Genomic DNA, 20,800 nt, shown 5'->3' on the forward strand with positions numbered 1-20,800 from the left:
TGAATAGTCTACATCCTATTTCCAAGGAAGAATTACAAAGAGGATGGATATGATCAGAGAGACATATGACTTGAAAGAAGCCATGGACTGCTTAAGTAGCTAGAGTTAGGAAAACTGAAGAAAGCCCTACGTATTTCATTGGTATCCACAATGTGTCAAGTGAATGAGAGGCAGATCCCCAGCATGTTCCTTAGACAACCCTCTCCTTTACAGAGACATGGGCAAATAATGATATATCATTGCTTGCAGAACTGCTAATTTCCCAAAGCTATATTTTGTACTTATGTTATATGAATACTGGCCCAGAGAAAGTCTGCATTTCTTTGTATTTACAATGCTTTGCACAGTGCCTGGCATGTAGTAGGAACTAAATAAATGCCGGTTGACTGACTGGTTAGCAAAATGAGCAAATTGGGTCTATCCTTCCTTTTTAGTGCCATTCTCTCCAATGAAGATGTGACTGGCTATTGCAAGTCTGGCAGATGCCCCAGCCAAACATTGGAGCCACTGCAATCACAGAATTTTCAGATGTTTTAGAACTCATGAGGTTGCTGCCAGCCCTAGAAATGTCTCCATGAGATACTTGTTTACCTAAGATCAAGAGAGAATAAACACGAAAAAAGTCATAAATAGAACATGTGCTCACAGGCACACGAAGAGCATATGGGAAAGTAGGAGCAACTCCAAGAAGTCTCCTAAACTTCAAATCTAAAAGGGGGAGAGAGAGGAGTTGAATGGAGGGCACTCCTTTTGTAACCAGTGACTTTCAGGACAGTAGCCAATCAGATAATTTCTCAAGGTCTTGGATCACAAGCTACTAAGTCACACATAACCAGGAGCAGGCTCCATTTGAGCTTCCCCCCATCACTAGGAATGGTAGTTGAGTGTCCTTGGGGGCGGGGCATGCACTGCACAATCAAGGGCTGTTCTGAACATTGTTAAATGCTGTGAAGAAGAGGGAGTGTAGAGACTGAGAAAAGGGGTACTTCACTAGTGATGACAGCAGACAACTGAGTAAAATGGAGATCTTTATGAACTGGTGTAACAACAATGTTGCTAACAGCTGCTGTGGAGATGTAAGACCAGCAACAAGACCAACAGTACCAGCACACAGGAGGACTGATAGCACAGGATCTTTGATCTGATTTTCTAAGGAAAGCAACTTTAATGGGTTTACAATCTCACTTTAATTAAACATACATATATCATTCACTTAGTTTAGAGGGAAAAGTCAGCACCCTGAACTTCAGAGAAAACACAAACAGAAACTGCAAGCTGAAATTATAAAAACAGAGTAAACAACACAAATCAGCAGACAGGGCTTCTGTCTGTCCATAGCAATACATGCATAGTTACCAGGGAGGGAAGCACTAACATCTGGGTTTTCAAAGCTGGGGGGCTCCTTAACAGATACCAGACTCTTGCCTGGCCAAATTACACAAGCACTCCTCCAATGACTGAGCCTCCAAGCAAAATGCTAACCTCAGAGTTATGCTTCGTCACGGTCAGAGGGTATCACAACCATGTGATTCAAACTCATGTGACTCAGGCTTTCTTGTGACTTAAGCAAGTCACCAAAGACTCTTGATTCAATTGAAGACTCTTGCTTCAAACAAAGACAAGACTCAATCAAAAGAACTTGATTGCCTTAGTGCTGAGAAGCACGCCAAAAGAAAAAAAACAGCAAAAAGTCCCACTTTGCTTGCCATTACAGCTGAATGATGATCAATGAATGGATGGTGATGCATAGTAAAAAAGACAGCTTAAACTGCCTTTTTGAGAGATTTAATGATGAAAGGAAGGAAAAGAAAGACACTAGCTTGAATGCTGTTTCAGTTTTAGGATCAAAGAAAACTGAATTGTAGAAGGGAAGAAACAAGTGGGGAGAGAGAAACTGAAGAATTCGTGGTAATAGTCTTGAAGGCTTCAGACCAGGACTATAACATCCCAAGTAGAGGAGTTGACTTTGGAAAGAAGAAAGGAAAAATATTTCATGGAAGAAGTGACTGGGTGAAAAGAGAAAAAAAAAATTGAAGTAGAGAAGAAAGAAATGAGAAAGCTTTTACAAGATGGCACCTATCTGTTCACTAAAGTATAAAAACTGATGAAATTTGGGTATAGAAAAATGTGGGAAAGGTTTGGAATAGCCAATGTAGTGAAGGTGATAGGGAGCCAGCAAGAAACAAAAGAATCTTCATGGAACAGTAGAAGTATGGTAGAGATGATAAGGTATGAAAATTGAGAAGGCCCAGTCTATATAACATTGTGTCTTTTTTTTTTCTCACCAGTATTTGACTGCATGAAAGTTTACTTGTTCTAGAGTTAGATGATGTGAATTCAAACCCCACTGATGATGAATAATACCTCTGTGACCTCAGATAAGTCACTTCATCTGCTATGGCCTCAGTTTTCTCATCTGTAAAACAAAGAGGTTGGACTCGATCAGGGATGGAGAACCTGGGGCCTTGAGGCCACATGTGGCCCTCCAGGTCCTCAAGTGCCACCCTTTGACTGAATCCAAACTTCATGGAACAGATTTTGTTAAGATTCAATCAAAGGGTGTCAGTGGAGGACCTAGAAGGCCACATGTGGCCTCGAGGCCACAGTTCCCCATCCCTGGACTAAATGGTCTCTAAGGTCCATTCTAGTTCTAGTTCTATGATCCCAAATTAATCATCACACATGTTTAAGTTGTGAAGTGGAAGTTGGGGGTACCCCAGGGATTGAAATAACATGACAAACATTATAGCAGCATTTTAGGGTATCAGAGAGGGCAGCATTGAGAAGTGTTAGCATAGGCTGGATTAGATATGGAATGAATTTACTTGAAGATAAGGGAAAATTCAAGACTGTAAAGAGGAGGAAGAAGAACCAGAGAAGGTAAAAGACAATAAGCAACATGAGTAATAAAGATGTTTGAGGTTAGAGGAAGGGAAATCTGGATTTGGAAACTTGGAAGTACTAGTGGTTGTGGGCAGCTGACAAGGGATAAATGTGAATGCATCTGCCCATAAGTAAGTGTAACCCTCCTAAAGTTGCAAACAAAAGTACATCATTTTGGTGTCTGAAATCACAAATAGGAAATATCCAATTTTGTTTTAGGTAGGCATTTTTTAAAAGGTTGGTTTATTTATTTTTGGTTTTCAACATTCATTTCCACAAGATTTTGATTTACAAATTGTTTCCTCATCTCTACCCTCCCCCACCCCAAGATGTCATGTCTTCTGGGCATGTAAAGTTGCCCCTTTCCCCAGTCTGTCCTCCCTATTATCACCCCACTTCCCCCTCTCTCATCCCATTGCCCCTTACTTTCTTGTAAGACCAGATAGATTTATTTGCCTGATTGCCTGTATATCTTATTTCCCAGTTGCATGTAAAAACAATTTTTAACATTTGTTTTTAGAACTTTTTGTTCCAAATTCTCTCCCTTCTTCCCTACCCACCCTCCCTCCTTGAAAAGACAAGCAATTCAATATAGGTTATACATTTATCGTTATGCAAAACATTTCCATAATAGTCATGTTGTGAAAGACTAACTATATTTCCCTCTATCCTATCCTGTCCCCCATTTATTCATTTTTCTCATTTGACCCTGTCCCTTTTCAAAAGTATTTGCCTTTGACTACTCCCGGGAAATATCCATTTCTTAAAGACACAAATCATCTTAATGAATTTATTCTTTGTCCAGTCTTTAGCTTCTTTATTTTATTCCCCTGTTCATTGCTATTTATTTTCTGTCTTCTCAGTTAATGACTTTTCAAACTCTCCCCTTGTGTACTCCATTATGCCTTTTGTCTTAACTGAGTCAAAGTATGGTGCTTTACCATATTCTGCCACGTTTTGTGCTTCATAGATATCTCCATGATCCTTCAATTCTACATTTTGGCATCCTTCTTTTCTCTTGCCTCCCTCCCGCACTGATTACCTTTTTTTTTCCTTTTGTTGCCACTCTTAAGAGCTGTCATTTGACTATGAGCCCAGGATATGACTTGATACCAACTTGGGTATTTCCTTATGAAGCTGCAAGGAACATACGAGCAATTAAAGAGTACTTTATTCCCTGGCAACCCTGAGGGTCCCCGCTGCTCAGTAAGGGTTTGGCAGATGCCAATAAATCTTTGAAAAGATCTCTGCTCAGCTTTCAGACTGATTCAGCCCATCCACTCCCTAGCACCATTCTCAACCCAAAGAAAATGCATTCCTAATAATAATTGTGGCCTGCCACTTCCTAGTCCTCTTTCTTTCATGGCTGGGGCACAGGGGAAGAGGGGAGGGACACAGAGACTGGAATAACATAAAAGTAACCTAGTTGTACAGAGGGATGAGCCATGGGGGGCAGGGAGACAAACTCATAGAAACAGTTTCATATTACAAGTTACAGAAAATATGGTTAACGCCAAGGATCTTAATTACCATAAACTTGGACCTCTAAACAAAAATTTCACTGTGTAATTAAGGAAACCTATCATATAGATAGCCCATAAAGCAACATGAAATTAATATTTTCTAAACTTGAAACAAATGAGAGGAGTTTGATTTATTCAAAATATATCTTTACTTTTTACCTAGTATGCCAAATGCTTTACGTTAAAACATTTGCTTTTTAAGATATTTTCAGCCAAATTTGTAACAAGGCAGTAATCTTTCTTACCTTAGCCATATATCTTCAACATATACTCAAATGAAACTGTGATTTTACCGATTAAGAAGTTACAGATAGGGGCAGCTAGGTGGTGCAGTGAGTAGAGCACTGGCCCTGGAGTCAGGAGGACACGAGTTCAAATACATTCTCAGACACTTGATACACTTACTAGCTGTGTGACCCTGGGCAAGTCACTTAACCCCGACTGCCCTGCCTTCCCTCCTAAAAAAGTTTTTAAAAAGTTGCAGATACATCAAGCACTTCAAGGAGGAATACATGGAAAGGAGAGAAAAGAAGGAAGGGAACAAGGAAAAGAAAAAGAGAAGGAAGAAGGGAAGAATGGAAGGAATGAAGAGAAAATTACAGAATACTCTCAATCCATGCATGTTATAAAATATTAATGACAGGTCAGGTCATGGTGAACCCCTCAAAAACATTTATAGGGATCATGTTACACAGATTCTTAAAGGCATTACTTTATGTTTTCATCACTTTGATAATTTATCTCCATTCTCTTCAGAGAAATGTCTAAGAAAGTGCCTAAAAGACAATTTTTCTAAATTGCCCCACACCTTAGTATCCATACAATCATACCTATTTGAGTCCAATGAGCTCAATAAATATCTCGTGGTGAAAATGACAATGCACATTTCCTCTAAATGGACAGCATATACTTCACATGACTGAACTTTATGAAGCTGGATAGATTCCTTGAGATTTCTTCAATTTTGAGATTATAAATCCAAAAGCCATTATCTTTCTGAGATTACAGATGAACATTATTTCCAGTAGCAATGAAAGCACCATTGAAATGCAGAGTTACCCCATGCTAATAGCAACTGCATTATGACCAGTATATTAGGCAATTCACCAAAACTATTACTGGCAGTTACAGATTAAAGAGATTTAGCAATCATCTACATATTTTGATCAAGTTGAACATATAAATTAAGTAATAGTTTCCAGATTAACACTATTAGTTAAACTAGTTAACATTTTTTTAGTATTTTTATTTTTAAAGATGAGCTTTTATTTGAAAAATTATTACAACCTATCAAGACTTTGCTAAGTGTTTTCTTTAAATTTTTCCTTTACTTTTGGGGTTTTTTTGGGTTTGTTTTTTTTTTTTTTTTTTGAGATTCTTGTGGACCATGGTGTCAGGTCTGACTATTAATAGCTTTGATTTCTTCTCCTGAATACTAACATATCCTTTGACCCTTTGTAAACTAGGTTATAGTTCTAATTTTTTATAAATTTGATTCAGTTCCATATAGAGTTGAGAGATGAAATCAAAGAAACTTGCTACAAAATTTTTCCTCGTTTCCTGTTTTCATTCTAATTTTGACTTTATTCATTTTGTTTGTGCTAAAGCTTTTTTAATTTCAAGCAATCAAAACTATCTTTTATTTCCTGTGATCCTCTCTATCTCTTCTTTGGTCATACACTCTTTTGCTATTCATATATCTGACAGGTACTTATTTTAATGCTCTCCCAATTTACTTATATCACCTTTTATGCCTAATTCATGTGCCCATTTGATATTATCTTGGTACACAGTATGAGATGTTGGTTTATGCCTAATTTCTTCCCAACTGCTTTCCCAGCAATTGTTGTTAAATGGTGAATTCTTATCCCCAAAGCTTGGATCTTTGGGATTATCAAATGTTAGATTACTTGGTCATTTACTGCTCTGTATTGTGTACATCATCTATTCCACTGATCCAGCACTCTATTCATAACCAGAACCATATAGCTTTGATGATTACTGCTTTATAATATAGTTTGCAATCTGGAACTGCTGGGCCATATTTTTTTCCATTGATTGCCTTAATAGTCTTGATCTGTTCTTCCACATGAATTTCATTATTATTTTGCCTAGTTTTATAAAATAATCTTTAGTAGTTTAATTAGTATGGCACTGAATTAGTAAATTAACTTAAGTGCCTACCCATGAGCAATAAATATTTCTCCAATTGTTTAGATCACTTTTTATTTGTGTGAAAAATGTTTTGTTATTGTGTTTATATAACTCTTTATTTTGTCTTGAAAGGTAGACACTCAAGTATTTTATATTGTCTGCAATTATTTTAAATGGAATCTCGCTTTCTATCTCTTGCTGCTGGGTTTTGTTTGTTAATATACTGAAATGATGATGATTTTTATAAGCTTATTTTATAACCTGCAACTTTGCTAATGTTGTTAAGTTTCAATCCTAGTTTTGTTAGTTCAACATTTTAAACTTCCAAATTTATTAATCTTTTCTTTGATTCTCAAGATTTCTATTTTGGTCCTTAACTGGGTATTTTTAGTTGCATGTCCTATCTATTAATCTGCTCTTTCTCTCTTTTATTGATTTACACATTAGAGATATCAGTTTTCTCCTAAGTACTGCTTTGGGTACATCCCCCAAATTTTAGAATTTTATCTCATTGTTGTCATTCTCTTTGATGAAATTTTTGAATATTTCTCTTATTTGTTATTTATCCCACTCATGCTTTGATATCAGATTATTTAGTTTCCAGTTATTTTTAATCTATGCTTCCATATTTAGTGAGTATAATTTTAATCATAATGGGATGAAAAGGATGCATTTACTATTTCTGCTTTTCTGCATTTGTTTGTGAGGATTTCATACTTGTTCAATTTTTGTGAAGATTCCATGTGCATCTTCTGTTCTCATTCATTTTTTTCCAGAGGTCTATCAAATACAACTTTTATAAAATTCTATTATCTCTTTAACATCTTTTTAATTTATTTTGTGGTTAGATATATCTCACTCTGAGAAAGGGAAGTTGAGGTCTTCCCCAGTTTTATTATCAATTTCCTCCTGTAATTCATTTAACTTTTCCTTTAAGAATACGGATGCTATGCCATTTTGTAGATTTATGTTTAGTATTGATATTACTTCATTGTCCATGTTCCTTTTAGCAACATAACTTCATTGCTTATCTCTTTTTAATTAGGCCTATTTAGCTTTTGCTTTGTCTGAGATCATATTTTCTCCCCTTCCCTTTTTTATGTCAGCTGAAGCATAGCTCTGGTTCCTTATTTTACCTCTCTCTTTCTTTCTCTCTCTCTTTCATTTAAACTCATACTGTTGGATTTTGATTTCTAACCCATTTTGCTATTTGCTTCTGTTTTATGGGTGAGTTCATTCCATTCATAGTTTCAGCTATAATTACTGACTCTGAATTTCCCTTTATCCTATTTTCTCCTATTAACCATCTCTATTTATCCTCTCTCTCTAAAATCAGAGTTGCTTCTGACCACTGCCTTCTTTTATCTGCTCCTCCTTTTATCTCCCCCCTTTTTCTTATACCCTCCCCCTCCAACTTCCTTCTATTACCCCTTGAATAGATAGATAGCTAGATACAAATATCTGTATCTAAATCCATCCATCCATCCATCCGTCCGTCCGTCCGTCCGTCCGTCCATCCATCCATCCATCCATCCATCCGTCTGTTTGTCTGTCTGTCTGTCTCTCTATCTACCTATCATACATTTTCCTCTTTGAGCCATTTTAGATGTGAGTTTCAAGTATTGCTCCTCCCTGCCTTCTTTTTCCTCTCCATCATCAAACTCGTCTTTGCACAACTCTTTTATGTGACATATTTTCCCCTATCCTTCCTCTTATTTCCTCCTTCTTCTTGGGCATCCCTCTTTCTTGCCTATCCATTTTTTTGCAACATGCCAACCTAATAACTCACTGCTACATTCTCGTTCTACGTAGGATCTAACTAACCTAATAATGACGAAATTCTTAGAAGTTACATGTATCATCTTCCCACATAGAAAGACATGCACTTTAATCTCATTCAGTCCCTTATGATTTCTCTTTCTTTTTTCACTTTTCATGCTTCTCTTGAGTTTTGTATTTGAAAGTCAAATATTCTGTTCGGCTCTGCTATTTACAAGGAATGCTTGAAAGCCCTCCATTTCACTAAATATCTTTTGCATTCTCCCGACAAAATATTGTTTTGTTTGTTTGTTTTTGGTAGGTTATAATTGGTTGTAATACCAGCTCCTTTGCCTTTTGAAATATATTCCAAGCCCTCTGCCCTTTTACCATGATAGCTTCTAAATCTTCTCTGTTTCTGACTATGTCTCCATGGCATTTGAATGGTTTCTTTCTGAATCCTTGAAGTATTTTCTGTTTGACCTGGGAGCTCTGGAATTTGACTATGTTATTCCTGGGAGTTTTCATTTTAAGATATCTTTCAGGAGGTGATCAGGGGATTCTTGCATTTCTGTTTTACCCTCTGGTTCTAGGATATCAGGGTAGCTTTCCTTGATATGTTCTTAAAATATGGTGTCTATGTTTTTGATTATAGCTTTCAGGTAGTTCAATAATTCTTAAATTATTTCTCCTCAATATGTTTTCCAGGTCCATAGTTTTTTTTGTTTGCTTTTTACCTATGAGATATTTCATGTTTTCTTCTATTATTCAGTCTTTTGACTTTATTTCTTGAGGTGTCATGAATTCATTAGCTTCCATTTGCCCAATTCTAAATTTTAAGGAATTATTTTCCTCAGTGAGTTCTTTTAACCTTTTCCATTTGGCCAATTTTATTTTTAAGATGTTATTTTATTCTTTATTTGGTGTGCCTCTTTTACCAAAATATTTCCTTCTCATAACTTTCTCTCCTTTTCTCTCATTTCTATGCCTATTTTTTTCCTTTACCACTCATATTTAATTTAAAAAAAATTAGCTCTTCCAGGAAGTCTTGTTGGGCTTATATTCATTTTTTTTCTTCTGTAGCTTTGTTTGTAGCTGGTTTGATGTCATTGACTTCTTCCGAGTTTTTGCCTTGGTCTTCCCTGTCACCACAGTAGATTTTTATGTTCAGGTTCTTATGTTGTTATAGTTTGGTCATTTTCATACCTATTTCTTTTTTTTTAAACTTATTTTAATTTTACACTCAAAGGCCAGAACACAAATACAGAATAGAGAAAGTAAACAAAACATATTATAAACTTAAATACTGAAGCTAAAATAGAAAGAAAAGAAAAGAAAAGTATGTCGTGTGCATAGCAATGCACCCTATTTCTTGATTTTGAACCGTAGAGTAAACTTGGGCTCTTTTCCTAGCATGCTGGACAGGGAGGGGCACTGTCTCAGGTTTCAGGCTTTTCCTCACTGCTGTTTTCAGACCTAATTCTGTGGATTTGGATGTTCTTGGTACTTCCAAGGTTGTGTGATCTGGGCAGGGGTATGGTCATTTTTCTCCTCATCTTTACTCTGGTTCCTACCTACAAAGTGCCCTGATTCCTTTGAATTACAACTGATACTGTTATGCCCCCTGCTTCCTTGGGATTAGAAACAACATAGTTCTTCAGGGTCCCTGCAACCATGTGATCAGAAGGGATACTTCCTCCTCAGGACTCAAACTTGCTCTTGGCTGAAAGGGCTCTTTCCCACCCTTGAACTATGACCAAGATATAGGTATAGGAAATGAAGCTGTCAAACAGGATCTTCTTCTGTTTCTAGTGCTAACATAGGGCGGGTCTGGTAATCTCTTTCTGCCCAGTTGTCTAGTCTCCTTATTGCCTCTGGTTTGAGAGCTGCCAAAGCTGCTACTGCTTCTGTTAGCACCACCTAGTCCCTCCACTGGTACTGAATCTATGTGGGTTCCAGGCCAGCCTCCACCCTTATGTCACAGATCTCTTTCCAACCTAAATTTTCTTGAGCTAGAAGAATGTTTTATCCAAATCTTTTGTTGTCTGCCACTCCAAAATTCTATGTAGAGTGTTCTTTTAAAATTGTTCTGAGGAAAAGGTTGGAAGAATTAGGTTGAGTGCTTCCTCTGTGCTGCCATGTTGACTCTGCCACTTCTTTCTCACTGAAAAAAAATCACTTCAGAGAAAAATTGATTTCATTTATGACTTAGAAAATATATCAAGATAAGGAAATGGAATCTGTTGTAATATATAGTAGTTCGCATTATATCAGACAGAAACATATTGGGTTCAATTTTGATGGTAGTATTTGAAAAAAACTGCATGCTCTGGAAAAATGGAACTACTATATGTGTCTGATTAAATTACAGAATTTTGATCTTCTTTTACATTTCACTGGTTTTTTTTTACACAGTGAAAGTTAAATTTTGACATTGTTTGTTGAATGACTAGGTTGACTATATGACTCTTTTGACATACGTCAATAATGAAATAAACAATTAGATACTGCTGTTCCTAGAAAAATTGAAAATTAGGATCATGGATACAGAACCTAATAACATATCAGAACAGAGGGGTTAAACTGATTACCTGTGAGAGTACAGCTGGAACCACATTAAAATAGAATTGGTAAATGTTTAACAAAATAATTTAAAAATACAATACAACATAGAAAATATTAATTTGTGGTTTTCTAAGTCAATATGTGGTTCACAAAGATTTGTTTCTATTTGAGATTGCTTTAAAGAGCAACTAATTGGATTTCCTTATTTTCAATAAGGAAACATCAAGAAACTAAAGGCTTAACATTTTTTATTATCTTTTTTCTTTCATATAACTTGAGGATGAAGTCCTCAGTACCCTTTAAATCTGTCCACCTCAAGCATGTGCTTCATCTTTATAAATCTGATCTAGTCAGCTGTTTTTCATACCCTTCTTTTCTTTATTACCATTTCTAGTTGCTTCAGCTCTGCAGTGCCAATGTGATACCTACCATGGCCGTGGCTGCTACGAATATACTGGTGTAGTTCTGAATTGCAAAAATATAACAGACTTTCTCCATGGAAAACAGGACCAAAACATTTATTCAAATATCAGAAAGCCACATCCCAACACCAGAAAGACAAATCCATCATGGCTACAAAGAAATCTATACACATTATCGATGCAATGGAACACTGCCATTCCCAAGCCTTCCCTCTGTTAGGGCCTCCCAACCAACAAGGGCAAAATTGCTACCCCTCTCACTCACACTAGCTCCTCTGCCTGTGCCTGGCTCTCTCTCTCTCTAAGCTGCAACTTCCAACAACTCTCTCCCAGTTTTGATTGTTCTGTTTTACTTCCTGCTTCACCCCTTCCTGCTCCATCCCTTCCTGTTCCACTCTTTCAGCAAGCTCCTCCCACCACAGGATCATGTGACTCAGACTTCCATGTGATTCAGACTCATGTGATTCAGGCAGGTCACATGGGCCTATTAATGGATTGGGAAAGATCTTCCCATTGCATTAATAATACATTAACAAGACAAGCACTGAATGAGACTATGATCCTAGAATCCAAATTCTGTGGTTTTATTGTTTGTAATGGCTAAATTGGTTCATCTGATATTTATTTATAGAAATTCCCATTCAATTTTATTAGCATAGATCTATGTCCTCTCTCTCTCTCCCTGTCTCTGTCTTTCTGTAGCTCTCTCTATCTCTCTGTCATTGTCAGTCTCAGTTTCTGTCTCTGTCTCTCTTGCCCCCATTTCTCTTCATCCCTGACATGATATGATCTGCTTTGTTGAAGGGAGCTCCCAAATCACAAAATTAGGGTTTTCAGAACTCTTTTTTCAACACATCCCTGGGATTTGATAGTACAAAGACCTTGGTTCAAATCCCGGAACTAACACTGACCCACTTGTGTGACTCTGGGTAATTCACATCTGCTCTATGCCTCAGTTTTCTCATCCATACAATGAATGAGTTGACCTCTGCTGTCCTTTATATACCTCTTATGATCTTTTATTTTTTGTTTTAATTTGTGAAAAAGCTGGGATTTTAAGAGGTTAAATGGTTCAACCAGAGCTCTGCAGTTAGCAAGCATCTGAAGATGATTTTAATACAGGATTAGTAATACACTTTACACTATACAGTTCTTCATTATTTTCATAGACTTGGTCTTACATACGCAGCACTTGGTTGGTATTTACAAAGGTCAGTGTACTTTTAAATAAAAAGGGCAAGGAATGATAGAATTAGCATTTTAAATACTGTATCTTTATGCTTTATCAATCCATGCTTTATTTATTTATTTTTGTTTTAGATGACTTGTGTAACAATGCTACATTGTGTAGATGAGTAAAATGCCATTCATTTGAGGTACAGGGAGAAATAAATAGACCTCAGTTCATAATCTTGATGGTTAAAAAATACAAAATGTAGAATGGATGTTGATTTGAAAAGATGGGAAAAGCTTCTGCCAATTACAAAGTAAGAATTACTTCTAAGCAAAATCACAAGTTTTACATAAGTAATTTATATTTGAGGAAACAGATCAATCTTTTCTGGTCCATCTTTCAGCAAGAAATAGACATGAGGTGAACAGATTAGAAGATTATTCTTAACGTAACATTTTAGCCAATTATGATTTTCTCAAATTATAAAGTATATTAATGCATCTTGAAATATAGAGGGACCTAAGGCCAATCTTAAACTCTTCTAATTTTTGTTATGAAATATGCTAAATTTCAAGAAATATAGAAATGAATGCCTTAAAATTCTGAGTAGTTTCTGTATAGAACTTGATTGTTTTTGTAAATTGCAATCATACTTGACAGCTGTCTAATGATTCAATTGACTGAAATATGGGTAGCGAATGAGCCTATCATTTCATTGGTAAGGGAATACCTACGTCAGGAAACTCTATAACTAATGCAGATAGAACCTTCTCATCTTAGAAAATTGCCTGGAACAAAGGTGCTAACCATGCAGCTTGTGAGCACAAACAAGTTGAACAAATTCAAAATGTAATTGGGAAATATTTTACAAAAAAAATATAAAAATGCAATAAAGTATAAATAACATTACATTTTAAAATGAAACCAACATGTGACTCATGGGAATCTTTATATATGAATTAGTGGCTATTATTTCTACTTGAAAAGAAACCATGGGACTAGAAGAACATAGAGGGGCCAACAAAATTGTCTAGAATCAGTCAGTATATGTCAGGATTTGAACTCACGCCTTCCTGCAATCAAGGCCAACTGTTTCATAAAGTCATGTTGACTCTCTCAGCATGAATATAAAATAAATTTGCTTTAATTGAAACATGTCATTCAGTGTCCAGCTTCCTAATTTATTAAAGAAAAGCTTTGGAATTTAAAAGATTCTTTGAAATCAGAGGGTATAGGTTCATTTCTGAGCTCTGCTGCTTACTACCTTAATATAAACCTGGACAAGGCTTTTTTTTTTCCTTTGGGACTCAGTTTCCTCACATTTAAAATAATGGAAGTATTCCTAGATTGCCTCTACGTCCCTTTACCTCTCAAGGAAATCATAAAGCTAAGTTCCTTTTCCCTCTAAACAAATACTCAAAATGAATTCTACTATATTCCATCTAAATCAGTAATAAAACAAAAATAATAGAACTTAAAAAAAGAGAAACTAAGCCCCTCTGCTCCATTTTATAATCAATGAAACTAAGGTCAGGTGAGGTACAATGAGGTGCCCAAGATCAGAGAGGTGGGGTTTGAACAAAGGTCTTCTAAATCTTAATATAGTGATTTTTCCACTGTGCTGGAATACAATATTCAACACGAACCTAGAAAACTTTCATACTTTGCAAAAAATCTAGAACTAATTTATAAAATTTATGGTTTGTTGGGGATATGTTTACTATATAGATATTAAAATAGACAATTTTATTCACTAGGAGCTATTGCATGAATTCACTAAGAATAAATCATGGATAAGGAATCATGTTATATCTTTTGATAGAATTATGCTGACAGCAAGTGAAATTTTATTGATATTCTATCTAGATTCAGGCAATTTGAAATGTATGTATATCAAGATATCTTTGCAGGCAAGGTGGAGAATGTGACCCATATGACACAGATATATGAGTTCATTAATGGTTTCACAAATGTACCCCAAAGTATTGATTTATCGGTATCATCCTAGAAGTCTGTCTCTAGTAATGTGCCACAGGACTCTCTCCTTGATGAATGAAATCTGATTAAATCTTTTGTTTTGTTTTGTTTTGTTTCAATCAAGAACTCAGATCAAGATGTTCAGCATCTTGAATTCACTGAAGTCCATGAAATAAAGGCATGACTTCAGAACCCTGTTGTCTCTTATACAATCAATCTATAATTGTTTATGTAAGGCCATGATAATCAACACTGTGAGCTGATCAGGCAAAGGCAGAGAGAACCAGCCAGGACACACAAAATAAAAAAAAAAAATAAAGTAGTATTAAAAGGAAGATAAGATGTTAAATCGCAGAGGCAATTAGCCTGAAGGCATAGTTACCAGCATTGTTAACTCTTCCTGAAGCTAGTCTTGTGCATTGGTGTTTCTCTCACAACTTCTTATGAGATGATGTGGCAGGGCAGAGATTCTACGAGATTTCACAGCTCGGATATTTTTTATTTTATTTTTCCCTAGTTACATATAAAACAAATTTTAAAATACTCGTTTCCAAAATTTGAGTTCCAAATTCTTTCTCTTCTTCTCTCCACACCCTCCCTCATTGTGATGGCAAGCAATTCTACATAGGTTATGTATATGTAGTCATGAAAATCATATCCATAATAGTCATGTTGTGAAAAAAATAGACCGAAGGGTAGGGGACGACCTCAAAAAAAAAATAAAGTTTTGAAAAAAAAAGGATGCTTCAATCTGTATTCAGATACCATCAGTTCTTTCCGGAGGATGCGTAAGTCTTAAGTCCTTCAGAATTGTTTTGGATTATTGTATTGCTGATAAGAGCTAAGCCATTCACAGATTACAATATCTTACAATATTGCTGTTACTTTACACACAGTGCATTTTATTTTAAATGTGCTCATGTAAATATTTTCAGGTTTTTCTGAGAGCATCCTGCTCACCATTTCTTATAGTACAATAGTATTCCATCATAATCACACAGCAAAATTTGTTAAGCCATTCCCCAATTGATGAGCATCCCCTCAATTTACAATTCTTTGCCATCAGAAAAAGAGCTGTTATAGATATTTTTGTATCTATAGGTTCTTTTCTTTTTTGTATTTTTATCTCCTTTGGGATACAGATCTAGTAGAAGTATTGCTTGGTCAAAGGGTATGCAGGGTTTTATAGCCCTTGGGTATAGTTCCAAAGGGCTCTACAGAATGGTCGAATCAGTTCACAACTCCACCAAGAGTGCATTAATGTCTCATTTTCCCCACATCCCCTCCACCATTTGTCATTTTCCTTTTCTGTCCTGTTAGCCAATCTAATAGGTACTACCTCAGAATTTTTAAATTTGCATTTATCCAATCAATAGTGAGTCAGAGTATTTTTTCATGTGGCTATAGATAGCTTTATTTCATCTGAAAACCATTCATACAGTTTAATCATTTATCAATTAGACAATGGCTCTTATTTTTATACATTTGACTCAATTGTCTATATGCTTGAGAAATGAGGCCTTTATCAGAAGAACTTCCTTCATTTTTTTTCAAAATTGCTATTGCTAATTGTGTTTCCCTCCATCCTATTCCCCTCTTGTTTAGTCTATTCTTTCTCTCCTTTCCTCCTGTCCCTCCTCAAAAGTATTTTGCTTCTGACTAATCTTGTCCCCAATCTTCCCTCCCTTCTATCACCACCCCCCATCTCCACCCCCTGCCCTTCTCTTATACCTTGTCCCTTTCCATCCCTGTAGGATAAGATAAATTTCTATACCCAATTGAATGTGTATGTTATATCCTCCTTGAGCCAATTCTGATGACAGTACGGTTCACTCACTCCCCTCTACCTCTCCCATCTTCCCCTCCAGTGTAAAAGCTTTTTCTTGTCTCTTTTATATGAAATAATTTATCCTATTCTACTCCTCCCTTTCCCTTTATTCCAGTACAGTCCTCTCTCACCCCTTAATTTTATATTTTTTAGATATCATCCCTTCATATTCAACTCACACCTGTGCCCTCTGCCTATGTATACTCCTCTCTGCTCTAATAATGAGAAAGTTCTGAGTTATATCATCTTCCCATGTAACTATGTAAAGAATTTTACCTTATCAAGTCCCTTATGGCTTCCTTTTCCTGTTTACCTTTTTAAGTTTCTCTTGAGTCTTGTCTTTGAAAGTCAGATTTTTATTCAGCTCTGGTCTTTTCATGAAGAATGCTTAGAGTCCACTATTTCATTGAATGTCCATTTCTCCCTGAAGGATTATACTTAGTTTTGCTGGGTAGGTGATTAATCCTAGCTCCTCTACCATCTAGAATGGCGTATTCCAAGCCTTCTAATCCTTTGACATAAAAACTGCTAAATCTTGTGTTATCCTAACTGTGTCTCCATGATACTTGAATTATTTCTTTCTGGCTGCTTGTAATATTTTCTCCTTGACCTGGGAGATCTGGAACTTGGCTATAATAATCCTGGGAATTTTCCAATGAGATATTTCATATTTTCTTCTATTTTTTCATTCTTTTGGTTTTGTTTTATTGTTTCTTGATTTCTCCTAAAGTCATTAGTTTCCTATTTACTCAATTATAATTTTTGAGTAATTATTTTCTTCAGTGAGCTTTTGTACCTCTTTTTCCATTTGGCCAATTCTAATTTTTAAGGAGGTTTTTTTTCCTTCAGTGAATTTTTGTACCTCTTCTTCCATTTGTCCAATTCTGCTTTTTAAGGCATTTTTCTCCTCATTTGCCTTTTGGACCTCTTTTACCTTTTGACATACTCTGTTTTTAAGGTGTTATTTTCTTCAGGTGCATGCGTGCATGCGTGTGTGCGTGTGTCCTTTACCAAGCTGTTGACTTTTTTATGATTTTCTTCCATCACTCTCATTTCTCTTCCCATTTTTTCCTCTACCTCTCTTACTTGATTCTCAGAATCCTTTTTGAGCTCCTCTATAGCCTAGGACCAATTCATAGTTTTTTCTTGGAGTCTCTGGATGTGGGAACTTTGACTTTGTTATCTTTTTCTGAGACTCGGTTTTGGTCTTCCTTGTCACCATAGTAACTTTCTAGGGTCAGAAATTTTTCTGTTATTTGCTCATTTCTCCAGCCTATTACTTGACTTTTAACTGTTTGTTAAAGTAAGGCTCTGCTTCCAAGGTGGATGACACACTGTCCCAAGGGATTTTGTGCAGCTGTTTTCAGAGATACTTCTTAGGGACCTGTAAGTTTTTGGTTCTTCCAGTGTGGTATAATTTAAGGAGAGGTGGTTACTCCTCTCCTAGTCTGTGAGTTAACACAAGTACTCTTTTCTGCCCTGGAACTGTGAGGAGGGTTCCCCCTCCACTGCCTCCAAAATCTCTGATGTGCTAGTGTTCCTCCTCACCCTGGAACTGCCACCTAGGACTGTAACCCTCATCCGAATATAGGCAAAGCAACAGAGTCCTGCCTCAGTGCCAGCAAATAGAGCCCTGTAATCTTTTTCTCACCAGTTATTTGAACCCTGCCTTACCATCTGTGGACTGAGAGCTCAGGAAGCAGCTACTGCCCCTGCTGATTCAGTGGCTCCCAAGGCCTGTTCCTTGTTTTCTGGTGCCCCATCTGTGCTGGTTTGGCCTGAGCTAGACTGTGCTCCACTCTCACCCAGATAAGAGAGACCTTTCCTGCCAACTTTCTAAATTGTCTTTGGTGTCTGTGGATTGGGAGGTCTGGAAACCACCGCTGCTATCACTAATTCAGTTACCCTGAGGCCTACTCCATCTTTTCTGGGGCCTGTCCTGTGGTGGTACTGCCTGTGCTGTCCTGTGCTCTTTTCTGACCCTGGTGCAACAGCCTTTCCTGCTGACCTTCTAAGTTGTCTTGGGTTGGAAAACTGTTTTACTTCATCTTTTTGTGGGTTCTACCACTCTAGAATTTGTTTACAATCATTATTTAAGGATATTTGGAGTGGTTTGGGGGAGATTTCAGGCAATTCCCAGCCTTTACTCCACCATTTTGTCTCCGCCTTCTAGGATATTTTTAAATGGCCATGTGCTCTAGCGATTTTCCCATCTGCAGTGTCTTTGGTCTCAGTTGTTCTCATTTCTAAAGGTCTGTCTTTTTTTTGGGTGGGGGGGGGCGTCAGGTAAGCCAGAACTGTTGTACAGAAGAAGTGTCTTCTCATTTACTGAAGAAAATGAGGGTACCTTTGTAGGGATCCTCAGTCTTTTCCTATGGGTAATTAAAAGGAATGGAGGGAGGGTGACTTTGATGAATTAGCTACATTAGTGGTTACTGATAAAATTCAGCCTGATGAGATTCCAATCTAAAGATGTGACTTAGGGGCCTTCGTTGGCACTACTATTGAGTAAGAAAACCTAAAGAAGATTGCCCTTTCTAAAGAAATAAAGGTATTAATAAAAATTTATAGATAATACGAAATAGAAAGGGACAAACTTTTAGATGGAAAAAGATATCAACAGATTGGAAGCTACCTCTACCACCTAACATTTACATGGGTACTTACAATGTGCCAGGTACTGTTCTAAGTTCTTTACAATTATTGTCCCGTTTGATCCTCACAACAACCCTGGGAGATAGGTGCTATTAGGACCCCTATTTTATAGTTAAAGAAACTGAGTCTTAGGAAGGTTAAGTGACTTGCCCACAGTCACATTGCTGGTAGGTGCCTGAGGCACTATATATATACATATATGTGTGTGTGTGTGTGTGTGTGTGTGTGTGTACATATATATATATATATATATATATATATATATATATGTGTGTGTGTACACACACACACACACACACACACACACATATATATATATAGTCAAGTGTCTGAGCTAGATTTGAACTCAGGTCTTCCTGACTCCAGGGCTGGTGTTCTACTCGCTGAGGACATATTTTCACTAAGGTCTTTTTGACACCAAGCCTGGCAGTTTGCCACCGTCCCAAAATTAATAAGTATTTTTAAACTATGCACACACACACGCATCCATATATAAATATGCATATGAATATATATATATATATATATATGCATACACACATTTTTATACACACACATACACACACATTTATCAAGGATAAATTAAAAATCCTACACTTTATTGTTTTGTGTTTTTTTAAAAAATTAACTACATGGGGATACACACATGTACATATATGTGTATGCATATATGTATATATCCTATATATGTGTATGTGTTTGTGTGTATATACATATACACATACATATAAAGGTGATACATTGATTTTGCTTGACTGAAAGATTATTATGAACCCAATATAGCTTTTCCTCCCCGAAAAACCTAATGTGACCTGCAATTGCTTTAAGAATATATACATTGAAATGTATATGTAATGTCAAGAAAAAGGGATTTAAGGGTGGGTCTCACTGGATTCTATCCCAGTCAGACAACAGCTGTAACACACTGAGTTCATTTCTAGGCCCCATATTTAAGCAGGACATTAAAAAAAAAACTGGAGACCAGAATTCAAAGAAATGTACAGAGGACGACAATCTGGGAAGTAGGTCACCAACAAACTAACAAAAAAAACTGATGTTGTCTCATCCAGAGAAAAGAAGAGAAGCCTTAGGAGGTGCATATCTGAAGAGTCTTCATGTGAAAAATAAATTAGACTTTCTTTAACATAGGACATAGGACACAAATGAGTATAATAGTAGAATTTTTAATCAACATGTAAAGAAGAGCTTTATAACAATGAGAGTTGCCGCCAAATGTAATAGAATTTGATGTGAAGCAATAAACTTCTTATCATGGAAAAGAATTGCTTAAAGAATGGTGGTATGGTTGTATGTTACAAGTAAAGTGAGAAGTCTAGTAGTTAGGCATAGGACTGGACAACTTCTAAGGCTGAGAGTCTTAAAGAAGCAAAACAAGAGCTTCTATTTATGGTAATTGATATATTTTAAACCTAGAAGCAGCTTTCTCCCAAAAGCAAACAAACAAAATCAAAAGGTTGGCAAAACAACTTGTCTCTTTCAGTCTAGGACAAAGAAACTGACATTTATGAAAATGTAAAGAAGTAAAAGTTACTGGTAAATAAGAGCTTTGTGAAACCCTGTAGCATATGCAAACTATGCCAACTCGATTTTATTTACAAACTTAAAATGTACTTTGCTAAAGATATAAAATGTTTAATTTGGATTGCGTTGTAATACTCCACTTTGGTCCTGAGCTATTAAATCCCTTCCATGGGATTGGCAATATGCATAGTAATTAAATTACAGCATTTAAAAAATACATTTTCTGTATTTCATTGGGAATCCTAAGTTACCCATTTAGCTTTAATATGTCTGCAGTTGGAAGGAAATTTTCCACCAGGGAAGTGACTGTCATGAATAA

The sequence above is a fragment of the Trichosurus vulpecula genome, chromosome 6 (assembly GCF_011100635.1).
Source record: "Trichosurus vulpecula isolate mTriVul1 chromosome 6, mTriVul1.pri, whole genome shotgun sequence".
NCBI classification, from domain to species: Eukaryota; Metazoa; Chordata; class Mammalia; order Diprotodontia; family Phalangeridae; genus Trichosurus; species Trichosurus vulpecula.